At 40.3% G+C, this 20,490-nt stretch overlaps 1 protein-coding gene across 3 annotated transcripts in view; it reads left to right on the top strand.

The window, feature by feature from the left end:
• LOC149165655 (BTB/POZ domain-containing protein At1g63850-like) overlaps positions 1-20,490 on the top strand; it is a 115,239-nt gene that overhangs the window by 22,316 nt on the left and 72,433 nt on the right. The window lies entirely within an intron of this gene.

Here is a 20,490-nt window from a genome sequence, read left to right as displayed (position 1 = left end):
CTCCAGAGCCCGGAGTTGGTGATGGGACGCCTCTAGAGAAAATAGATTGCAGGAGAGAGAAATCATACATCGGAATGAAGGCCAAATTCTTCTTGCTGCACACATCCCTAGGCAGCCATTTGAAAGACAGCACAATCCCCAAAGCAGTTGGGCACATTTGTTGAGGCTGTACGGGCCATACACAGGTACAAATTTTGGTTCACATCTGCTGCATGCAGGTCGAGGCTGTACAGGGGTTGTTTATTGAAGTGACAATTTCCAAGGAGGCCGCATAGCTGAGGGAGAAATTTGGGCTGAATTCTGTGGCACAATTTCCAAGACCTCTGAACTTGATAAATTTTCAGAATTCTTCTCTATGGGCTGAGATAATAAAATCACTTGTTTGCTGGTTTTCCCTTTTTGGGGTTTTCAGGGTAAAATATTTGTGTCAAATTTTTGTGGATGGTTTTCAGTTTTTTCTTGCATTTTAAAGTTAGTAAGCTCAGTGCATTTTTGTTCATAAAAATCATATCTGGGCTTTTAAGAAAACTAACAGTGTGTGGAAGTACCTGTCCAATGCTAATATCATCAACAAGTGCAGCATATCCTCCTATATGGAGAAGTTTTTTACTATTGGGATTCCCTTTATAATGAACCATATGTCATTTGGATAATAATGTGAGGATTTATCCCTCCTCTTGTTCCTATTGTTCTTATGTTAACCTTTCATATAATAAACCAAATCTTTGCTAGGTTAACATAACCTCACATTCATGACAAATGCTTAGGTATGACACCTGTAGCCTTCCAAGGTAATTTTCTGCCATGAAAATTAGCAAACTGAGGCTGATTTGTGGCATGGATAGCAGTCCATATTGCCTTACATTCTCATGCACTTGCCTTGTTTGATCAATGCTCCCTTGATTCCATTTCCCAAGGTGTGATTGGGCACTTGGTGTCGGGGATTTTACTTTCATATTCCTTTCCCACATCACCCATTAATCCATTGTACTATTACCACCCATTTCGTTAAGGCTCTCTTCAAAATTCACCTTCAGCCTTCACTTCATAGCCTTAGCAATCTGATTGTTTCGGAAGCCCCCCTCCCCGAGTTGGAGAAGAACCAACCAGAAGTGTGAGGAAGAGTTATTGTGGTGATAGTGAGTAGCCTTCCAGAGTGCACAAAACTAGCACCTTGATGGTTAGGGCTTTACATCATGGGGAGGTGCTAGATTTTGTTGTAACACTGCTAAAGCAAGACAATGGTAAGCTGTAAAATCTTTGATCGGTTCAAGTCATAAGGGATGATGAATGGCTCTTGAGCGGGTTGATTCTTTAGGTGGCAACTCTTTGCTTTACAAATTGAGTTGTACACCAGAATTATGCTCTTAATTTCTATTAGTGGCTTGATGTTTTGTTAGTTTTATTTCGTTATTATATTTAGAGTTGCAATAAAATCTTTGATCTGTAAATTCATTAATTGGTTGGGTTCAAGTCATGAGGGATGTTGCATGGCCTTTGAGTGGGTTGATTCTTTTGGTGGCAAGCCTTTTCTCTACGAATTAAGTGCACACCAGAATTATTCACTGAATTTTTATGCTCTGAATGCTCTTATTATTATCTTTAGAGTTGCAATTCTGGAATTTGACAAGGATTTCCGTATTGAGAAATTCTGAAGTTCAGATCTCAGATCATTACAGCAGTGGTTGTCTTATTGATTCTTTTCTAGACCAATCTGTGACTGTTTAAAGCATAGTAGCATGATTAGGCTGTATTGGCCTTCCGTGTATAGTTATTTGCATGAAGTTTGAAATACATTGAATATTTGGCATAGTTCAGATATGATACAGTCAACATTATCGGTCTTCCACGAACTCGGAGGCAACCATGACAGTGGTGATGAACAATCTTTGGACATTAAGAGATAATGAGTAATTGCGGATGGAATAAGTGAATTGAATGAGGTCATTGATATAAGCACAGGTTGCTACAAACACGAAAGAGCTGCAGTTAACATTCTTAAAAATTATGTCTAAATACCACCACTCTATGCACATTTTAGGCACCTGCATACCATCGAATATGTCGTACTTGGGAGGCAAAGAGGTGGGGTTGTGCCATCGAATATGTTGTACCTGGGAGGCAAAGAAGTGGGTTTTAACTTGTAAGAGGCCAGTGGCCTCTATTTTATGGAAAGAGTTCACTCCACCAAAGACGCTAACATCAATACTACCACAGGGGTTGGGGAGAATGATCAATTTTCATCTTCACATTCACACTGGAGGGAAATAGAGATCCAACATGATCCTTCCTGAAGAAAGAACACCCTCCGCTATAGTACCTAATATTGAATCTGTTTTCGGGAAGGAACTTCTTAATGATTTCGATGGCTTTGAGGATTGCAATGAAAGCTTCTCTAAGTTGGAGTGATTTTAAAGGGAAAAGAGAAGGATAATATAGGCCACATAGGAGGATCTGTTGTGTACAGAGGAAGTTGGTTGGCTCGGTTCTCTCTTTCTTTCCGAGACACGCAGTGTGGCAGTAAGAGGGAATCGTACAATGTGGGGAATCGGCGTGGCTGGAATGGGGTGGGTAGGTTTGATTAATTCAATGGAAATTGAAGTGGATTGGATTTAAAAAGAAAACACAGGAGGAAGAGGGGTCTGAGTGCCTACATCCATACACCACCTCCTAGACGATGAGGGTGGCAATGTACTGCTTAGAAATATTCCAGATAATGACAAAGCTGAAGAGTTTAGCGTTGTCAATGATGAAGATGGACATGCAATTACATAAATATATTGAGACCATGAGCCTGGACTTTTAATTTATGATTTCAAATGTATCTAATTGATATCATATTGCTTCAGTTGTACTTTTGTGTTAAAAACCTTGTGTGTTGAACTTTTTTTTACACTAATAATTCTCCTAAAACTAGTGAGGGAATCAAGATAATGAGATCATATATGTCACATTGTTATGTGGTATGTTATGTTTCAAGTTGCTTTTCAATGAAGAAAAACTGTTAGTTTAAAATGTTGGATGGTTTATGTATATTTTTTAATTTTTTAAAAATTTGAGGAATGCATGTTTTCGTGTCTATAAGATGTCTGCTTCAGCCTTTGGCATTTTAAGTTTTTAACCACCTTGGATTTTTTTTGTTACATATTTTCTCCAATGTTACACGGGGACATGCCCCGCATATTTCTCAAGCTATGCATGGGGCACCAAGGGAAACATTTCCCAATGTGGGGGACACACTTCCCCAAAAGGGGTGCATCTAGACACCTCTCCCCCTTCTCCCCACCGACTCTAAGAGGCAGATGCCTGGGTGCCCCGGCCCCCAAATTTTTTGTTCAACATCCCTTTAAGACAGAACAGAAGTATGTGATAGAAATTTGAGGAGTTTGTGACCTTGGTAATTAGGGAAATATTAAATTCTTAAAATAAAAAATGAAATTCTCCAGACATTCTCCAAACAGAAGGAGACATTCTCCTTTATCTTACTTTTTCTATCCAAATAATCTCATTTATGACTGTTTGGAGAATGTCCAGAGAATGCCACTTTTACTTAAATTTTTAACATTACCATTAATTGTTTCAGGGTGTTTGAGAGTGGTTCCAACCTCATTGGAGAAAGTAGAATTTCATATCCCATCCAGAATTCAGCAGACTTATTATAGCATTGATTGGCAGGAGTGGAAGATTTCCACCAGATTGCACAATGATGAATTTACATGGGATGAATTGTTCTTGTTGGGATTTTATCATTATTATTTATTTTTATAATTTTAGAGGGGGGGACTCCTATGCTAGAGACCTTGACACTAAAGCCGTGAGCTTGGAGAACATCAACAAGAGCCTATGCCAGTATCTGGAAATAAAACACTGAGGTCAGGTAACAACAAGTGAGAGTTTGGAAGGCATCTCCAGTAGTGTAGACTAGCATGAAGAAACCTGTCCAGCAGATTTTGATCATTTGAAGTGACAGGAAGATTGAGGAAAAATACGGATGCCAACAAGCGGTATGACTTTTCATAAGAGAAGGCATTTAAGTGCCACCAGAAGGGCAATCTTCTATCCAGAGTCAAAGAATAACCCATTCTAGCCAACAAAATGACGTTAAGATCGTACAAAGTCTAACAAAATCACAAGGATTAGTGACAGAAGTAAGATTTTGCTGACGTTTTTGTTTAGCAATAAATCTGCACACTAATGGAGTTTTCAAACTTTCCAGCAGCTTCTGCATTTAACTCTGTTGAAATATTATTGTCAGAAGTCAGAAAAAGTATATGAGTAAACCAGGGAGGATTGATGATCACTATGTCATCTGCAGCAGATGACATCATACTGGGTGCCTCAAGTGTAGGACATGGAATATGCATGGTGAAGAAAAAAGTTCACGACTTTCATACGAAGATGCAAATAAAACAAGAATACTCATCTCTAAGTCAAGCTATATGTGTCACAAATACAAAATAGCAGATCAACGGTGGCCACCTAAAAGGTGTTAACGGTGTCAATGATCATTTGTCTGCAATCAATGAAACAATACTAGAAAAAAGTTAAAAACAATTACACATCAATTGACATTAACAATTAGCTTTATTCATTTGAAATATTCTTGAAACATTGACCATTCCTACTGGTCATTGGTCCTTTGAAAAAGTTTAGAGTACATGTTACAAGAAAAGCTAAGAGGCAAACGGTATGATGGTGAAGCCAACAAGGGAAATGCATTAGTACAAAAGTCAGAGGCAAGTGGCAGCAAGAAAATAAAGATGTTTTAAAATTGCATTGCAGGAGAGTTTGGTTGTAAATCAAAAACAGTAGAGTACCTTTCCTTTACAATTTTAGGAGAATTGAATTATTATGTCGACAGTAAAATGGATGAAGGGAAGGAAAATGCTTGAAATAAATTTTCTTTGCAGTCAGGTAGTATGTTACCAATTAGTCTACACATTGTTGGTAACTAGACTTGAGTTCTTTAGAGTGCATGACTTCCCAAGTTTTCACCTCTTTCAGAAAAGACAGAGACAAACTAAATAGTGGCTCTTGGAGATGGAAACTATATGAAATATAGGAACAAGGTACTATACCGATTTATGTGATGAATGTGAGAAACAAATGTTCCACCAAGTTTTTGGGATGCAGAAGGGAAACACACATGGGGTTGTGTGGAGATATCCCCCGAATTTTAAGGAAATTCATAGGGAACAGAGGGACAGAGGGGTGCCTAACATAGGGGGCCATCTCTAGAAATAATTATTTAAGAAAAAAAAATCCCAGCATAACAATTCATCCCACATAAATTGATTATTACGCAATAGATTCTTTGCTTGCATAGATTTTTTATTTATTTTTTATGATTTTTTTTATAATTTTTGGGGTTTTCTGGACAAAACTCATAGGGGGACATCCAAACATGTTGCTTTTCTGGGGGGTTAGTGCGGAGGGCATGCACCCAGAAGGCCCCCATTTTGTGAAACACATCTCACACATCGCCAAAATGTTTCACTGTGCGTTTCACCAAGCTGCATGAGATGGGATGTGTGGCAAAATGTTTCACTAGGCACCCCCTTGTCCTAGGGGCACATAAAATGCAGGGGCACACCCCCGACCCTGCAAGACATGTCCCCCATGGAACATTGAGTGAAACACATCCAAAATATTCTATATATCCCTGGTTTGCAGAACAATCTTCTCAATGTCAATCATGTTGCTAATAACACAATGAGAGGAAGTTCAAAACTGAGAAGTGTTTGATTTGATAAGATAAGATAATTTCATACCACAAAAGTAGGGTAATGGGTTTCAAAAGTACAGTTTAGTAGTGACATGCCACGGAAGTGCTGAAGCAACTCCTAAAAACTAGAACATAATAAGGAAATAAACTAAGCTACCGAAAAAGAGATAAGCAAAGTCATAATCATTTACAACATGAAAAAGGCTACTCATCCTCATCAAAAGAGGAAGCCTAATGGTTTCAAAAGTACAATTTAGTAGTGACATGCCACGGAAGTGCTGAAGCAACTCCTAAAAACTGAACATAATAAAGAAATAAATAATCTACTAAAAAAGAGATAAAGCAAAGGCATAATCATCTGCAACATGAAAAAGGCTACTCATCCTCATCAAAAGAGGAAGCCTAATGGGTTTCAAAAGTACAATTTGTTGATTTGGGGTAGCATCGGATGTGCTCTAGCCACGAAAATTGGTGGAGATGCTAAAGCACATGAGATCTCCAATACCTAGAAATGCTTTGGGTAGAATCTAACCAGTTTAGGAGATATTGAAATAATTAATATTTTTAATGGAGTCCCCAAGTCTAAACTTAGGGAAAATAAAATATTAATTTGAATTAATATAAAACTGAGTGAGAATGGTCCAAAAGTCATGGATCAAGACAGATCTAATCTCAGCCATTGATTAGGGACTTAATCTCAGCCGTTGAATTGTCAATGAGAAAAGTATAAGAGGAGGCTTGAAGGTCACTTGGAGAACACGTCGAGTTGATCAAGAATTCGATTTTCTGGGGTAGGGCTTGATGAGGAAATCGAAGGAGTGATCAGAGTTGTAGCTGAGGGGTAGTGAATACAGAAGTAGAGAGGCAGAGAGGGTACAGGGAGCATCAACGCAGAAGTCGTGAGAGGGTTGATGCAGAGCTAGCTAGAGGCCTTGCAGAAGCAGCCAGAGGCCATGCAGAGGCAGCCAGGAGCTGCGCAGTGCCAGAGAGAGCCAACGTGGGTGACATAGAGGCTCCAGAGGCTGACATAGAGCCTCCAGGGGCTGATGCAGACCCTAGAGGCTGACGCTAGGGGATTTTGTGGGGCAGATTGCGGCTGAGAGTTGTGGGATTGTACATACGAGGTTTTTAGCCGGAATATCTGTCTCCGACTGATATGTACTACTTCTGAGAGCATTCTCTGTTGGGTGAGCCATGAGCCATTTCTGGCACCCAGATTGTATTCTGAAACTGCTTAATAATAAAACCCTCAGATAGCTGCACCAGTTTTCCCGCATTGGGTTTTTTCAGGGACATTAGTCCAAAAATAACGGTGTCACTCGTGTGCTTGTTTTTCCTTCAGTTGATGATCTCTATGTGTTGAGCATGTACTTGCATTTATTTTCAGTATTTACATGGTAAATAACTTGTTAATTAACATAACAAGTAGGAAGAAATAAATTAGAAAGTACATGAAAGATTTCTAACAGATACACTTAGAAATTCCAACATGGTATCAGAGGGTGGTTGCAGATCACAAGATAACTGAGGGCATCAGTCGAGCAGAGCAACAACAGCAGAAACAACTGTCCCGAGTGACAGAAGTTGTTCCTAGCGGAAAAGCAGCAAGGAAGGGGTGACACAGTGCCTGTGTCATCAGTTCGAGTCGGGAAGAGGATCAGTGCAGTGGCAGAGAGGAGCAGACCTGACCTACGTAGTGCCCAGTCACCTTTCTCAGTCAGGAAGGATTGACGCCCGTGGCTAGGAGGTGCGGATTTTGCTAGTGCCGTGATTGCACAAAGCCTAGAGGCTCTAACCTTTAGTTGCTGGGGCATAGGAGGCCGTGGGTAAGTTGCGGAGTGAAGCTGGTGGGGTACTGTGGTCAGAATAGTACCTAACAAGGCAAGACCAAGGAGGTGGGAGTTGCTGGCAAGGATTTCTAGCCAAAAAATCCGGATCAGTGGTGCAACTGCACTAATGATCGGAGTGGGGCATCTCGACATTGGCAGAGGGGTTTCTAGGAGGGAAATCAAGGCTCAGAGGGAGTCACACTAAGAAATTCCAGGAGGGAAGTAGAGAGACTCAGAAGAGTCGAAAGAGGAGTAGCGAAATGGCAGTGAATGGGGTAAGAGATCAGGACAGACTGGATGGAGCCTCAAACTTCGTAGTTTGGAAGGCCAGGATCTTGTCCGTTCTAGATAGGAATCGTCTCAAACACTTCGCCTTGAGCACGATAGCGATCCCAGTTGACCTGGCTGAGAACAAAAAGTACGAGGAGGCAATGGTGAGGGCCAAGAGCATCATCCTTGACGGGGTCAAGGACCATGTAGTACCACATATTGCCGAAAAGGACATGGCAAATGCGATGTGGGAGGCCCTGATGAAATTGTATCAGCATACTTCCATGCAGAGGAAGATGCTACTAGAAAATCAGTTGTGGTCATACCAGATGAAGAAGGGAGAATAGATAGACACCTTCCTCGGTCAATTGAAGGAGATCTGGGATCAACTGACTTCCATAGGGGCCACGTCGGATGAGGAGATGATGGTGAGGACCGCATTGAACGCAGTCTCAGAGGATTGGGAGGTATTTGTCCAGAGCAGTGTTACTTGGGAGCGGGAGCGGGAGCGGGGAGCGGGAGCGGAAGCGGGAGCGGGAGCGACCATTTTCAGAAGCTCCCGGTTTGGGAGCGAATCCTGGAGCGATTTTTTAAAAATATATATATTTTTTATATTTTTTAATTTTTGATACATATATGTCAACAAAAACATGTAGAATGTTGAAATAGACATAAAAAACATAAAAAAACATAAATTGATCATTGAACCATATCACATCAATCATCTAGAAATTATAATCATCATCAACCTTAGTAAAATAATAAATTAAAATAACATTCAATTCAATAACATTTATCATCATTGATCACCAAAGTAACAAGTTGTACTTGTAAGCCAAGTTTAACCATTACAAGAAGTAATATCGAAGATATTTCTAAGTCCTAACTTCTAACTGTTAACATGATATGAAATGTTAAAAATTTATAAAATGAAACATGAATAATGAGATGAAATGAAACAACTTTAGTCTTTCACAAAGCATCATATTCATAATTCACAATCATTACCAATGAGTTATAATTGCCAAGGCCCAACTTCAAACTTCAAATTTTCATTGTCACAGTGATATAATGTTTACAAAAAATATCATAATGTCATAATGATATGAAAGAGTCAAGAGTCAAGGACTCAAAACTCAACACTGAACAGTTATGAAAACTAAAGTGACAAGTCTAATAGAAACTAAAAAAGACAAGTAAACTGTAAATCTACAAGTGGCCCTTGCCACAAGAGTCTCCAGGAGTATAAGTAGGTCTTGGCGGTCTTCTAGGAGTCTCCCGCCCAGATTGACGACCAGAACTAGAGCCTCCACGCGAGGGTGTCGATGGAGGTGGCGACAGCAATGGAACAAGACTCGGGCCCCGAGAACTGCTACTGGATGGTGGAGGTGGAGGTGGCATGGCTGCTGCAGCTGCTTCAGCTTCATCCCGTACAAGCTCATCTTCTAGTTCTTCCATATGTACAATGCCATCCTCCAAATTGTCGTCCTCAGGGTGATTGTCCCAAATTTTATATGTGGGATCTTCATTAGCCCGATCACAGTAATGGCTCAACAACCTCAAATTGTAGTGCACATAAACCAAGCTTTCTGCTCGGTTTTCGTTGAGCCTGTTTCTTTTCACATTATGTATATAACTGTAGGTGCTCCAACACCTCTCTGCAGAAGAAGAATTTACAACCTGTGCAAGAACTTTCAATGCCAATTTTCGCAAAAGTCCGTCGCCGCCATATGTTTCCCAACATGTGAGAGAATCAAATTTATCTTTGTCGTCCATTGCATGGAAGTTACCATACAAACCACTGCCAGTGAAGTATCTGCCTATTTCAAGGCGCACAGCTGCACATTCCTCCCTGTCAGGCACCAACTTTTCTAATGCATCCAGATATCCTTTAGTTACCTCTCGATCTAAATGGGGTTTGGTCCTAACACCACCCCCTGCTGCAGGTTTGCCCAACCAAGAATCTGAGTAGTATTTTGGCGTAAGGATATACGCCAAGCAATGTAGTGGAAGGTTAAGCCTTTTCCACCGTTCACACACACAATCGTGAATCAGATTGTACAAGTCGGGATCTCTGTTATTAACAATGTCTTTTATTTCCCCCAACATGGTATCCATTTGCTCATACACCTCGCCAATCACTGGTTTGTCTGTATCTGCAAACCGAATCATGTTATAAATTGGCTTGGTGAAATCCAATACCTGTCTCACAGTTGTCCAAAACTGCCCATCAAGAGCGGCCTCCTCCACCGTTTCAAAACCTGCAATGTCAGCTACATTTGTAGCCCTTTCCTTTAACACCTGCCAATTTGGACTTGATACCATGCTAGCTAAACCCTCTCTTACCTTCAAAAGGCGCCTGAAGGTGAGGTAATAGCTACCAAATCTAGTCCTCGCAATCTTCAGCAACTCCAATCTCGAGTGACTGCGGAAAAGGCCATGGGTATTGCTATGATTTGTAATAAATTTTATCATTTTTTTTCCTCTCTTGTACAAATCACCAATCCATTGGTATTGTTCATTTTTGTTTTTGACAATATCATGCAACAGAAGGTTCAATGTGTGAACCAAACATCCAGACCAAAATATGTTCGGGTATCTATCCTCAATAATTGCTCCCGCTGCCTTACAATTAGGAGCATTATCAGTGATGACTTGGATGACATTGTATGGGCCAATACGCTCAATTGTTTCAAGCAATGCTTCTGCAATGTTGATAGCGGTCTTGAACTTGTCTGAGTAATCATGTGCAGCTAGAAAAATGGGACCACTTCGGGACACAGCAAGAACACTTATCAATGGCTTGCCTTTTACATTTGTCCATCCATCAGATACAATGGACACCCCATTGTCAGTCCAAGAACTTGTCATTTTATTCAAAGAATGTGATATTTTTGCTTTTTCATGATCAAGGCCAACTGTTCTTGCCTTGTCATACCCAGGGCTCTTGTATCCTTTAGGGGCATCATTTATGGCAGAAACCATTTCGTGCCAATAAGGTGAGCGTAGAACATTGAATGGTATCCCATTTGCATAGAGGAACCTGTAAATTTTTGAATCCACATCATTCCTACACCCCTCATCAAGGAAATCTGATATGGTTCTACGACGTAAAGATGATGACCCTGAGCCTCCATGTCCATATCCACTGCCTTGGGAGGATGCTGAAGGAGTTCTTTGTGAGCTTTCAAAGAAACCCCTTGATCTTTTTGCTTTGTATTGGGCGTCCTCCTCTTCCTTTATGTATTTGGCTCTATCTGCTGTTGACACCGCGTCGCAAGTTCTGATTCCTATTTGTTTCTCTCCATCCCATGCCCTTTTCCCGCAAAGGTGTCTTCTCAAACGGGTGTATGAGCCTGTGAAATCATTGTTGCAATGGGGGCAATGAAATTTAGTGGTTCCACCCCCTCTCCCTGTTTCAGGCCTGTGAACATATTTCCACAATGGAGTTTGGTCTTGTTTAGTTTTTTGACCCTCATGTTCACCCTCCACATCCTCCTCACTGGGGTTTTCACCTATTTGACTTCCTCCGGCTTCTTCATCCACCTCTTCAGTTTCAGGCCCCCTCCGTTTCCTACTCTCCACCACCATAATAACCAGAAAAGGGACCAGGAAGAGGAAAATGCCAATAAAAATCCCCAGGTCCATCGTGTTTGATGTTTGTAGGGTTTGAGTCTTGAATCTGCAAATTAATTTAGTTTATTGGGATTAATTCATTTAATTTATTAATTTAATTTAAATTAATGATCTTTAAACTCAAACAGGTAAATTAAACTAAACAAACTAACTACCTAACCAACTAAACTAACTAAATGATTAAGTTACTTACCTCTGCAAGCTTGCTCCTCGCTCCTTGGCACTTGCTCCTCGCTCCTCAGCTCTGGCTCGTTGCTCCTCAGCTCTTGCTCCTTGCTCCTTTGCTCTCAAACTCAAGCTCAATCTCATTGAAATGATTTTGTTTTGGCCCATTGGGCTTATAAACCCAAAAAAATTAGTTAAATTTTTTGTTTTTTTCGGGTCCGCGGAATTTTTTTCCGCCGAACCGCTCCCGGTTCACTAAAATTCGCTCCCGGAGCGTTTTTTAATGCCCGGGAGCGATCAGGGAGCGATCGCTCCCCGATCGCTCCCGGGCATTAAAAAGCGCTTCGGGAGCGCGGGAGCGATCGCTCCCTGAAGCGCGGGAGCGATCGCTCCCTGAAGCGCTCCCTCACAGACCAGGGAGCGCAAATTTTTTTACGGGAGCGCGCTCCCGAAAATCGCTCCCGTCCGGGAGCGATTTGGGGAGCGCGCTCCCGACCCGCTCCCGAGCCGCTCCCGCCCAGAGCGCGCTTCGGGAGCGGGTTCGAAGGGGGGGGGGGCGCTCCCCCGCATCACTGGTCCAGAGCATACTCGACAGGTCAACCCTTCTAGATCAGTGTTTTACGACTCCGACTCCGACTCCGACTCGGCCGAGGATCGACTCCGACTCCGACTCCGACTCGGTAATGACTCGGCCGGCTCGATTTCAATGACTCGGTCGTTGTAAAAAATACATTAAATATTTATTTTTTTTATAAAAAAACATAATTTTAAATATTTTAAACATAATTTTAAAGATTTTCATTCATGTTTCCAAACACACAGCATTATAATATAGATGGAAGACAACATATGACACTTCTGCCTTTACTGCTGGAGATGAAGCCTCTTCACAAGAGATCTGAACCTAATGAAGGATCTTATAGCTACTTTGGTTAGGTATCAAAACTTGAGAAACACCCTAAATTAGTCCACAAAGTAATAATATCTGCTTATATGAAGAGTAGCCCAAGGAAACCCTTATGCAATGAAAAACACACCAGAAATTTCAATGGCAAGTAATGTCACTTAAACCATGTTTTGATGCCAAAATTCCTTTGCTACAGAACTAGCCTTGCAACCACTGCTTCAGGTAAATGTGAAGTCAAACTTCTGGAAGTTTTACTTCAGTTTTGATCCAAGTGATGCTCTGCTTCATAAAGCTTCATAGAGTATATCTACAGGCTGAGGTCAACATTAATGCAAGTTAGAGGACTGACTTTTATATGATGAGGCAAAAGTCTGTCACAAAAGGGTCCTTAGCATGTTTCGTCTTTGCCTCGAACATAATGAATTGAATGACCTCAGACGTGTCTGCCATACAAACTTCAGATCAAGCTGGTTGAAAATTTGAGCCTTAGAGGATTATGACAATACATATGTTTTCAAATCAGACTGAAGATCAATCACCAAACAGAGATACAAAACAGTCCATGGAGACTTAGATTAGTCAACTAAGTGATTTGTTTCAGCTCCTTTAATGACCTAGTGTTGGAGTGATATTCTCTGTGTAGGGCACAGATTAGGTCTTATCAATGTTACACTACCAAGCCATGAACAACATTGTTACAAGGATGGGATTCAGTACACTTCAAGTTTAGCCACGAGAAGGGCTTCGAAACAGACATAAACAACCATAGATCGGGCCTTAAACAATTGCACAGATGCCCTTGCAAGCAAGCTGAATTGAATTAAAAAGTGAATTTTTTTCATGTTTTACGCTGCCCAGCCGTAGGTTCATTGACTCGACCGAGTCAATACAGACCCGGCCGGGTTGACCGAGTCAACTATGACTCGGCCGAGTCATTAGATGACTCGGCCGAGTCATAGTTGACTCGGTCAACCGAGCCGGGTTGCTGGCCGGGTCAATGTTTTTGGTTATGGCTCGGTTCGAAACGGCCGATTCGGAGTTGAAACGGGCAGGTTGTAAAACACTGTTCTAGATTGGGAGGAACTGTGGGCGGCTGTTCATCAAGAAGAGATCAGAAGGCTAACTAAGGCAGGAAGCAGCGACAAGGAGGTCAAAATCAAGAAGGAGGAAGAGGAGGATGTTGCCCTAGCATCTGAGGGAAAGCAGGAGAAACGAAAGAAGAAGGACCTTTCCAAGGTCAAATGCTTCCACTTTGGGGAACTGGGTCACTATGCGAGCCAGTGTCCGAGGAAGAAGATCAAGGGATAGGCTTCTGAGACCAAGGCTGTGCCAGCAAGGGCAGAGAAGGAAGTGGAGACAGATGATGACTGTGCCATGAGTGCTCACGCGCCACTTGAGAGTAAGTGGGGAGACATCGAGCTGTAGTCAGATGGACTACAGGTGATGAGGGGCAGGATCCTCAAGGTACCTAACCTCCTCGATTTTACCTTGCTACGGGAGCCTCGAAGAGGAGTAGTAGGACTGGCGGATGTCGGTAGAGACGGATGAGGATGGAGCAACAGAGGGAGCTATAGTGCAAGAGTCTCAGAACAACGTGAGGCAGCAGTGCAAGATGCACATAGTTGTTGTAGCAGCACAGAGAGGGAGCACTTGTCAGTAACAGAGGGAGCTTCAGCATCAAGAGTGTTGCTAGCCTGACATAGATGTCAGAGTTGGGAGACCAGTTACTTACTTCTCAGGAACTGTGTTGCAGTGCAATAGTTAGCAGTGGCAGTGCTATGGGCAGCACAATGCAGCATGATGAGAGGGGTTGCAGTGCAGATGTAGCAGGGGCAGTGGTAGGGCCATGGGCAACAACACAGATGTAGAGGGAGCTGCCGTGTAGATGCAACAGTGGCAGTGACAGGGCTATGGGTAGCAGTACATGATGCAGCAGTGCAGAGGATGTTGGGCAGCAGGCCTAGCATCAGCACAAGGACCAATGTCGGATGATCAAGGTGATGTTCAGTGAGGAGTATTACTAGAGCATAGTCCTCGCTAAGAGGGAGTGTTGATTTGGGGTAGCATCGGATCTGCTCTAGCCACAAAAATTGGTGGAGAGGCTAAAGCACATGAGATATCCAATACCCAAAAGTGGTTTGGGCAGAATCTAACCAGTTTGGGAGATATTGAAATAATTAATATTTTTAATGGAGTCTAGGGAAAATAAAATATTAATTTGAATTAATATTAAACTGAGTTAGAATGGTCCAAAAGTCATGGATCAAGCCAAATCTAATCTTAGCCATTGATTAGGGACTTAATCTTGGTTGTTGAATTGTCAACGAGAAAAGTATAAGAGGAGGCTTGAGGGTCACTTGGAGAACACACCGAGTTGATCAAGAATTCGATTTTTTGGGGCAGGGCTTGTTGAGGAAATCGAAGGAGTGATTAGAGTTGCAGCTGAGGGGCAGTGAATACAAAAGCAGAGAGGCAGAGAGGGTACCGAGAGCATCAACGCAGAAGCCGGGAGAGGGTTGATGCAGAGCCAGCTAGAGGCCACCCAGAGGCAGCCAGGAGCTGCGAACTGCCACAGAGAGCCAGCGTGGGTGACGCAGAGGCTCCAGAGGCTGACACAGGGCTAGTGTGGGTGATGTTGGGCTAACGCTGGGCTAGAGAGGTTGACGTAGACCCTAGAGGCTGACGCTGGGGGATTTCGTGGGGCAGATTGGAGCTGAGAGTTGTGGGATTGTACATCTGGGTTTTTTAGCCGGAATATCTGTCTTCGACTGAGAGGTACTACTGCCAAGAGCATTCTCTGTTGGGTGAGCCATTTTTGGCACCCAGATTGTATTTTGAAACTGCTTAATAATAAAACCCTCAGATAGCTGCACCGGTTTTCCCGCATTGGGTTTTTCCGGGGACATTAGTCCAAAAATAATGGTGTCACTTGTGTGCTTGTTTTTCCTTCAGTTGATGATCTGTATGTGTTGAGCATGTACTTGTATTTATTTTCAGTATTTACATGGTAAATAACTTGTTAATTAACATAACAAGTAGGAAGAAATAAATTAGAAAGTACATTAAGGATTTCTAACAGATAGACTTAGAAATTCCAACACAATTTAGTAGTGACATGCCACGGAAGTGCTGAAGCAACTCCTAAAAACTAGAACATAATAAAGTAATAAACTAAGCTACTGAAAAAGAGATAAGCAAAGGCATAATTATCTGCAACATGAACAAGGCTACTCATCCTCATCAAAAGAGGAAGCCCTAATGTCTCAATAGGAACACAGTGAAAATAGAGGAACATGGTGATGTCCCTGCCGAATCACCAACCAGCAACCACAGAGAAAATAAACAGAATCATAAAGAGATTGTAATTACTTTCAAGGAGAGATGCCTTTACAGGTTTGAATCCATAGCAACAAAACAATATTACCTGTAACTTTTGTAGATTGATAAAATATGGCACTGAAGGTACAACCATCTCAACTACTATGATCTTAAGCTAGTGATTAGGCACAGAATGGTGAATGGTCCACCATAATCCGAAGAGAAGCGAGTACCAGTGAAGCAGGTTCATCAAGCAAGCAACACCATGACAGCTTTGAAAGAACATGGCACAGTGAGTGAGGCAAACACTAAAATTAGTGCATAGTGATATATATGAATCGACAAGGATGGAACCAATTGATCGCTCTGGGTATTTTCCAGTAAGTTTATGATCAATTTAAAAGCCTTTGAAGTATTTAAGAAATTCAGAAAGTTGTTAAAAAGGCAGAGAGGAAAAAAAGACAAAGGTTTCAAGGACTGACAATGATGACAAATATATAACCCATTTTACAGGTACTGCAAAGCATATTAATTTCAAAAATAAATGCCACGGAGATCAAATAGCTTGTCAAATTGAAATCATTTTACACAAGTTTGTGTGGTTCATTATTCCTAAATATCTTTAATTTTCGCCAGGTTTTTGTCTAGTATCTGAGTAAGCCATTTATGTTTTGGCAAAACTCATTTAATTGGGGGCTGGAAGGACACGTAGTTGTGGAAGGTTCAAGATGCTGAGATGCATAATTGAACGCATCATTGAGACTTGTTATTCATGACCTGAGCAACTTTCCATTTGAAAACACTGTCCTGATATAATTTCTTTGTCATTGCAGCTGTCCATTCTTCACATTTGGAAAGAACACGCGAAGGGTTGGTTTTGGGACATGCGTTGGTGATGTAAAATCGTTCATCAATTCTTTAATTGAGTATCCGAAATGTCTGCACTGTCCAAGCAACAAAGTTTTAATATCTATATTGAATACTGATGTATCATGAGTACAGCCTTTGGGTAGGCTAAGACCCACCAGGAGGGTTCATGTAAATAATTTTATTTTTTGTGCTGTTTGGAGCCATGCAGACAAAATGCAAATGGACTTTTCTGTTTTGGCTCTCTGTTTCTCACCTCCCGTAAGAGGTCTATAATTCCAAAACTTCTGGATTAAAAATTTAAATGTTATGGAAAAACTTTTGCTTCATATATTATTTTAATGATGAAAAAATACAACTGTAATGTAAGCAACAATAAAAAACCTAAAAGGTGTGACCTAAGTGGATTGAAGAAAAAGCAGGGACAGTCACCATTGTTGGAGTTCTATGGCTTGTGAGTTTTCTTGGTTCCTTAGAATTTTATAGTTCTATAACTTGTTGATCATAGTCTTGACTCCCAGGAAAAGCTTATGAAATTCCTCAGTCCATAGAGGTTTGTTAGTCTACAACTCCTCGATCGTAGTCTTGGAAATCCCTTGAACTTTATATCTGGTTTTGCTGATGAAAAAATGCAGCTGTAATTTCAGCACCCAAATGATGAATGTTTAGAAAAGGGTGCCTAAAAGTATAACAGAAAAAAGTAGGTGCAGTCACCCTTGTGCGAGTTCCATGGCTTGTGATCTTGTGAACTTTCTTTTGTTCCTTGGAAGTTTATAATTCTGGAACTTCTTAATTAGAGTCTTCAGCCTTGACTCTTTGAAAACTGATTGGGGTGATTGATGTAGTAGTGGCCTAGAACCTGTGCCTTATTTATCGAATTCCAATAATAAGGTTTTGCAAGGTCAATTGTTGATCCTGATCAAACCTTATCCAATGAAAGATTTATGTAGGTTGGTACCTTTTACGGGCAAATTGTGCCCTGGATTTATTCACAGGTTGCACTTGCATGCATACCCAATTGCCCATTAAGGTCAAATAACTGATAATGAAACCGTTTATAATGTTTTTTTTTTTCAAAAAAAAAAAAACTTATTTTTCCATCATAAGCGATCGTATACTCCAATTTGGTATCTCTGTAAGCTGTGACCTTGAAAATACATTATTATTATTATTATTAAAAAAAAAACTTATTTTGCCATTGTAAGCCATCGTATACTCCAATTTGGTATCTCTTTAAGCTCTGACCTTGAAAATATATTATTATTATTATTATTATTATAAATAAATGTTCTCCATTTAAAATATTTTTTTCAAATCTTGAAAAAAATAAATTGTTGTTTATTTGAAATACTTGTAATTATATTGCATACATATTCAATCTCTTGGTAATTCCATGGGGTTCGTGAGCATAAACATTCTACTAGTACTCGAGGAAGCAGTGAGAAAACAATTATTGGGTAAAATTAAACAAAGGTATTATTCAACAAGGTTTACCATCTAGGTTTGATCATTAGGGTTGATTTGGGGTTGGAGGCACATTGCATCGTTGTGTCATGTGAGGTCTTGACAATGGCCCTTGCCCGGGAGTTGAGCATATTCCCCCATATTATCAGGTCAAAGTAGTATGGTTCACTACATGCACAACTTGAGTGGGCTGTTTTCTCCTAATAGGTTATAGGTTCAAATGGAGAGTGGGGTAGAGTATATATGCCTCTATATACTTTAGCCGTTAAATCATTGTGAGGGAAGGTCCCTTGTCCCGGAAACAAGGTGGTCTCATACACCAACTTGTTGTTGGCTTAGCCATGATCTTAAAATTAGATTATTATTATTATTATTACAATTCTTATTATTGAGAATGGATTAGGCTTGAAATGGGCTAGATTTCTCGACCTCGACACTGGGTTGATTAAAATTTATTTAAAAAAGGGCTTATGATAGAATGTGGTGATATTTTATTTGATTAATGGCCAAGGCCTTGGGATTTGACTCCTTTTTCTTCACAGTTCTTGCGAAATTGTTCATGAATCACAAATCAGTGTATCTTTCCATCCATTGATGCAAATTTGAAGTTGTGGACTTGTTCAAATCTATTAGAGAAGGTTTTCCATTAGCCCATGCACTATATCAGTGTTCAAAGCACTAGAATATCTATTTGTGCAAAGAATTGACGAGAGTCTCATTTAATGATTTCCTCTTCTCAAGCCAAAGCAAGGATAACTCTTACTCGGCCATTTCATAGACGACTTGTTCCTCTCTATCTTGATGATAAAAAAATCATAGAGAATAGAGTGCATTTGCTTGATATTTCTTTCAAGGCTTGAGTCAAGTGTTAAAGAAACGCTGACATTATTCTTAAACAAAGGATGGACATGGATTCCACTTATTCAAGTTTTTTTTGACATCTCTTTGTTGTCGAGTATTTTCCAAAGGAGTTATGGGGTATGATGATTGACAAAGTAGAAAAAAAGTTGAAAATTTGATTACAATCAATATTCTTTGAGATTTGTACCAAAAATTTAATGATCAATCATGTTTATTATTCTTCTTGTTCGGTGCCATCTTGAGATGCCTATGAGATGTTGTAGGGATCTCTGAGGCCATTTCTTTGTGTTGGTTTTGAATTGCAAAAGGATTTCGTAGAACCAACTTGAATTTATGTTGTACCTCAAGAGCTTAGGATGATATGGGTGTTCTCCACACTTACATTTAAGACAAGTTCTTTTTGTTGAGTGGATAATGAGGGCCTAGGATGGCTAGATTGCTTGCAAAGAGTTGCCTAGGCATTAACCACCAATAGAAAAAGAAAATATTGGTTTGGTTCAAGTCTTTGTTGATAAAGCCAAGAACACAATGATGTCTTTGTTGAGATTAGAGGGGGATGATTTTCGTTTTGTTTTTTGTTTTTATGTTAAAATAAATAGGATACATCAACACATGTTAGCATTGTTAAGAAATTGAAAAATACCATCGAAGATCAGTGCACCATTGTTTACATGGTTAAAACATTTAAAGAGGGAAACAATGCATAACCTTAGCAAACACGATCACTTGAAGTAATTAATTAATGCAAAAAGAATAATTTACATGAATATTTTCCATTATCGATCCATATCAATAGATCCTTCATACTTTTTAAATATAGATGATGGACCAATTAGATGGTAAGTTATGAATAAATTATCATTAATATCAATGAGATGATTGCATTGTTAGATCACTCATCTAGGACATGTTTGTGACTATTGGATCATTAAAATATAAAATCACATTAAATAAACACACCAAAAGCACCTTGTAACCTAACATTACATTAGATAAGTTGACCTTAACTCACTCCTAGCGTTGAATATTAACAGTGCCCTTAAAGATCAATGGGACACGATTGAAGGATTTACAAAGTGATAGAAGGAAATGGAAGGAAGCATTAGAGCCATCTTCCGTCAATGACTATTACACACAATCACCTATTATTAGTCTATTACAAGCAACCACTTGTTATTGGAACATAATAGGCTACAATTCACTATCCAAAAAAGACACTCTACTTTCTTTTTACAACATATAGACCTTGTATTCTCTTTGGTGTTTCCTTCACCCACTTCAGGTTTTCAAAATTGGAGGGAGAGGGTCTCTCAAACCACTCATGGTTTTGTTGCTAGGACCGCTTGTCCTTTCACTCCAAGTACCATGGTTTTCATTGTCAGGACTCACATATCCTTCCGCCTCTATTTCGAATGTTATTGTATATATATTCAAAGGGAAAAAAAAAT

The sequence above is a fragment of the Pinus tabuliformis genome, chromosome 5_1, assembly GCF_031772625.1.
Source record: "Pinus tabuliformis cultivar Carrire ecotype Pingquan chromosome 5_1, CPIR1, whole genome shotgun sequence".
Classification (NCBI taxonomy): domain Eukaryota; kingdom Viridiplantae; phylum Streptophyta; class Pinopsida; order Pinales; family Pinaceae; genus Pinus; species Pinus tabuliformis.
The sequence above is the reverse complement of the archived record's forward strand: the minus strand, read 5'-3'. Positions and strand labels throughout refer to the sequence as shown.